The sequence below is a fragment of the Dipodomys ordii genome, unplaced genomic scaffold (genome assembly GCF_000151885.1).
Source record: "Dipodomys ordii isolate 6190 unplaced genomic scaffold, Dord_2.0 Scaffold11, whole genome shotgun sequence".
NCBI lineage: Eukaryota > Metazoa > Chordata > Mammalia > Rodentia > Heteromyidae > Dipodomys > Dipodomys ordii.
Genome location: NW_012267227.1, coordinates 1,836,463 through 1,841,659, shown reverse-complemented (window position 1 = coordinate 1,841,659; position 5,197 = coordinate 1,836,463). Strand labels below are relative to the sequence as shown.

General features: G+C 43.1%; 1 long non-coding RNA gene across 1 annotated transcript in view; it reads right to left on the bottom strand.

The window, feature by feature from the left end:
- Positions 1 to 1,843: 1,843 nt before the first annotated feature.
- LOC105981073 overlaps positions 1,844 to 5,197 on the bottom strand; it is an 11,099-nt gene continuing 7,745 nt past the window's right edge. The window contains exon 2 of the long non-coding RNA XR_001174787.1: positions 1,844 to 1,955. This is a non-coding gene — a long non-coding RNA (uncharacterized LOC105981073). The remainder of the gene's footprint in view (positions 1,956 to 5,197) is intronic.

The window sequence follows — 5,197 nt, the reverse complement described above, 5'->3', positions numbered from 1 at the left end:
AAACCAGGAACTATTTACAGCAAGCAGAAACTCAAGCTGTTTTGTAGCCCAGTCCTCTCCACCTGTTAAATCAAGGCACTTGGATTGCGGTACCAGGCGATTCCCCAGTCTTGAAATGAAAATCTGGAGCCTTAAGTAGTCTTAGCTTCCTGTGCTCTAAGAGCCTCCTCCTGAGGGCAGACCTTCCACCCAGGATTGGAGAGCTGTTCAAAACTCTTTGGATGTGTCTCAAAACAGAGCACACATTGCCAAATTGCCTTCCTTATGAAGTAGTTAATCCACACACTGAAATTGTATTAGCAATCTTGCTCAAATTAGTCATTTATTTCTTCAAAAGACAGTCTGATGAAAGCCTTTCTGATATTTACTCTCTCTGGCCAACTTGGTAGAAGAAGGAAGAAGAGGAGGAAGAAGAGAAGAGGAGGAGAAGAAGGACGATCAGCAGAGGAAGTGGGGGGGGAGAAGAGAAGGAAAAGGGGGCAGGTAGGAGGAAGAGGATAAGCAGGAGGAGTATCAGCAGAAGGGGAAGAGAGGAGGAGGAAGAGGAAGAAGACACATCATGTTAGAGATGACAGATTATATGTCCAGTACCTGAGAAGACTAGCCTAGGATAGGCAGGCTGTGGCAGGCTGAACTAAGCCACTATATTTTCTACCCTTCTGTGCTTTCTGAGGTGCAATCTTTTGACTCAGCACACACTCAGGAATTCTTCCATGAGACTCTCCACCCCACATACACCCCCAACCTGGTCATGTGCCACTTCGGTTTTCTGAGTGATTTTTGGAGATAAGAGTATCACGGACTTTCCTGCCTGGGCTGGCTTTGAGATCCTCAGATCTCAGCCTGCTCAGAAGCTAGAATTACAGGCATGAGTCACAGGGCCTGGCCCAAAAAATCGGAACTGACACTGACAAGTGGTAGAGCGCTGGCATTGAGCAAAAAAGAGCTCAGGGACAGTGCTCATGCCCAGAGTTCAGGCCGCAGGATCAGTAAAAATAAATAAACAAATAAAATTATCTGCAAAGAAAAGTTATTTTCAGTAATGGGTCTGATTGCACTATCAATCATGTTCTCTTAACTTTAAGTGGTAAGACGATATTGTCATAAGTTTTAACAAAATCAGTTGGTCAGCATTTATATATCAACAGTGGGCTGGGCACCAAAGGAACACAAGGAGAAATAAACACACTACAGAGTTAAAAGCCATATTCCCAGGCATCTAACTTTACTAAAAGTCAGAGTATAACGAGTTCTATACTAGATGGGTAAACTCACTACTATGGGAATCCAGGGACTCATAAACACACACACACACACACACACACACACACACACACACACACATACACACACACACAAACAAAATGACATTTGAACCAATCCTGACAGAATTTTTTTAATGTGTTCTAGAACAGGGACTTGAACTCAGGCCCTCAAGCTCTTGTGTTCACAGCTGGTATTCTATCACTTAAGTCACACTTCCATTTCCAGCTTCTTTCTGATTAATCAGATTTGTCTACCTGGGGTAGCTTTGAACCTTGATCCTAAGATCTCAGCCTCCTGAGTAGCTGGGATTATAGACATGAACCATTGGTCCCTCCAGACTTTCTATAAACCATAATTGTTTGGAGTATGAAATGGAAGTTAATGCTGAGATGAATACAAGGCAAGAAAGGCATCTGTTTTGTGTTTTCTTTGAATATTTATCAGAGATGCTCATAAATTGTTCCCATAACTTGATTCTCTTTGGGAGTTCAAATAATTGAGAAGGTTGGATGTCTGTACTGATTTTTCTCATCTGTGAGGTACCTGGATACCTGGGGACTATGAAGCTAAGCAATCAGACACTGTAAGACTTTTTTATTGATTGGCCCACACGTACAGCTGCAGAGTTAAACAGCAGGGATGCCCTATTTCTGGTCAAAGCTTGGAACTCTGCCAACAAAGGGAAACACCTGCAATTGAAAAGAATGAAAATGAAGGGAAAAAACCTTCTATTATCCATATACATGTATTATATATATATATTTATATTCCTTACAATAGGCAACAAACACATCATAAGTCCACATTTCATCTACAGTTCAGGATTTCATATTGAACTGACTTCATATATCTCAGATCCCACATACCCTTGAAAGCCAGCATTTTCTTTTTTTTTTTTTTCTTTCAGATATTGGGAATGTTTATTTTAAAGTTTAACAGATCAAGCCATACTACAGATCCTACTGAAATGCTTAGAGCAAAATAAAAAAACTAAATGAGCTCAATTTTTACGAGCTATTTCAGCCCAAAACGTAGAAAATAATCTATGGTTAGACCCTCCTCATTAATTGCTCTCAAACCTAAACACAAGTCTGCAAGTTCCTGACATCTGACGCAGTTTGGTCTTAGCTTCAAGCCTATCTAAGTAAACCTTGGGTGTTGAATTGCTCAGGGTGAAGGCCACCCACGGGCCTTGGGGATGGACAGCAATTTTCCTCCACCCTGGTATCAGTTTGCTCCAGGATAGGCAATGGGTATCTGGGCGGCATCTGTGACAATCACGTTCTGTTATGACCTCCAGTGCACCTGCCACAGCAGCAGAGACATGAGGCCCTGGCCAGGGTGCGGAACTGCCTGGCTGGGACCAGGAGACGCCTGCTGGCAGAGAGCAAGCATGGGCATGGGGGGGGCTCTTGTGGCAGCTCAGCTCAGCCCCTCTGCATGGGCCTGCCGGGCCAGCCACCCAGGTCAGCAGCCTTGTCCAGCTTGATGTAGGTGTCAGTGCGGACACGGTGCAGACTAAGCCAGTCTGGCAGCAGCTCAGGAGCAGCAGGTGCTTCTCCATCTCACCTGGGCTCAAAGTGGCACAGCAGCTGCCCACCATTCTGGCACAGGCCACCTCCATGGGGAGTGCTGGGAAAGCCAGCATTTTCAAAGGTGACTCATTATCTCTGCCCCAAACCTATTGTCCTTGTATTCTCTAATTGTGTGTGTGTATGACCTATTACCCTTGCATTCTCTAATTGTGTGTGTGCGTGCACACTCGTGTGTATGTATGTGAGAGAGAAAGAGAGACAGACAGACAGACACTCAGGACCTAGAAATTCTTCCTTAGCTTTTTCACTCAAAGCTGGTACTCTGTCATTTGAGCTACCCCTCCACTTTTGGCTTAGTGAATTGGAGATAAGAGTTTCACAGACTTCTACCCAGGTTACCTTCAAAACTTGATCTCAGATCTCACCTCCTCAGTAGCTAGGATTGAGGATATGAATCACTTGCTCCCAGCTTCTCTGAGCTCACGAATAGTACCCACAATGCACCTAGCCATAAAGTCAAAATTTATGAGTCACCGACTCTTCTTTTTCCCTCATTCCTTGACACCTAATCAATCATCAAAACTAACTGCTAGCTAGCCTTCATGGCTCAAATTTGTAATCCCAGCTGCTCGGGAGCTGGAAATCAGTAGGGTGGTGGTTTGAGGCACACTAAGGAAACAAACTGACAAAATTCTTATCCCAGTTAGAGGGGAGACATAAATAAGAACAATCTTGGTTCAGACAAGCCTAAGCAAAGAGGCAAGACCCTATCTGAAAAATAAGAGCAAAAAAGGCTGGAGTTGTGGCTCAAGTGGTAGAGCACCTACCTAGTAAGTTTGAAGGCTTGAGTTCAAAATCTAGTACCACTAATATACGTATGTAATATATATTAATAGGTATTATATGCATATCAGTATCTATATATTATCTATGTATAAATAGAAAAATAGATAACTATATATATATCTTTAGATAGATAGCTATAGATACATATCTGTCTCTCTCTCATTATATATATATATATATATGTCAATAGATAAATAGATAGATAGATATCCATCACCTCCTTGGTATCAGTAGTATTCTTCCTTAGTCACTTTTCCATTTTTCTCCTGCTGACCTAGTTCAAACCCACTTCATTTTATTTTTACCTGAAATTTGCAGCAGTGTGTAATTGGATTTCCTTCCTCCTGTCTTCCCCTTCTTTAATCCATTTATCCCCATGTTGCCAAGCTGATCTTTCTAAAAAAAGATATAAGATCAGTTGTTCCAGACACACTGTGAAGTAGCTAGCTTTCTTGTCCTCTTTCTTTCTATTCTGTGTGTGTGTGTGTGTGTGTGTGTGTGTGTGTGTGTGTGTGTGTGTGTTGGTCCTGGACTCGAACTCAGGGCCTGGGTGCTGTCCCTGAGCTTTTTTGCTGAAGGTTAGTGTTCTACCACTTGAGCCACAGCTCCACTTCTGGATTTTTCGGTAGTTTTTTGGGGAGGAGATAAGAGTCTCAGGAACTTTCCTGCCTGAGCTAGCTTTGAACAACAATCCTCAGATCTCAGCCTCCTGAGCAGCCAAGATTATAGGTGTAAGCCACTTGTGCCCCGTTTCTTTCTATTCTTAATGGAAAGTTCAATTTCTAATGTCAGTGTTACCTCTGTCTCTGTGTCCCCTTACCTCTTTTCAGGGAGTTAGACATGGTATCTCATTTGGAACTGACAATGCTTTTCATATTGACCACATTCAAGCCTCTGCTGCCCATGAAAGTATTCAAGCCAGGTGAGGTGGTTCACACCTGTAATCTCAGCACTCTGGAGATTAAGGCAGGATGATCACAAGTACAAAGACAGCCCTGGGCTACACTGTAAGATTCTTTCCAAAAAAGATAAAACAAATAAAGGACATTTATTCCCCTTTTCCACATACACGCACACAAATAAATGGGTCATTTAGTTATATGGAGGTCAAAGTTAATCTGGAAGGGAAAAATTCCCACAATTAGCTTACTCAAGACAAGAAGAATAGACGTGTGTGTGTGTGTGCGTGTGTGTGTGTGTGTGTGTGTGTGTGTATGTCTGTCTGTCTGTCTGTCTGTCTGTCTGTCTGTGTCTGTGTCTGTATGTGTGTGTGTGTTGGTCTTGGGGCTTGGACTCAAGGTTTGGACCTTGTCCCTGAGCTCTGTTGCTCATCTATTGCTCTACTACATGAACCACAGTTCTATTTCCAGCTTTTTGGTGGATAATTGGAGATAAGAGTGTCTCGGAAGCCGGGCGCTGGTGGCTCACGCCTGTAATCCTAGCTACTCAAGAGGCTGAGATCTGAGGATCTCAGTTCAAAGCCAGCCCGGGCAGGAGAGACCGTGAGACTCCTATCTCCAATAAACCACCAGAAAACCGGAAGTGTCTGT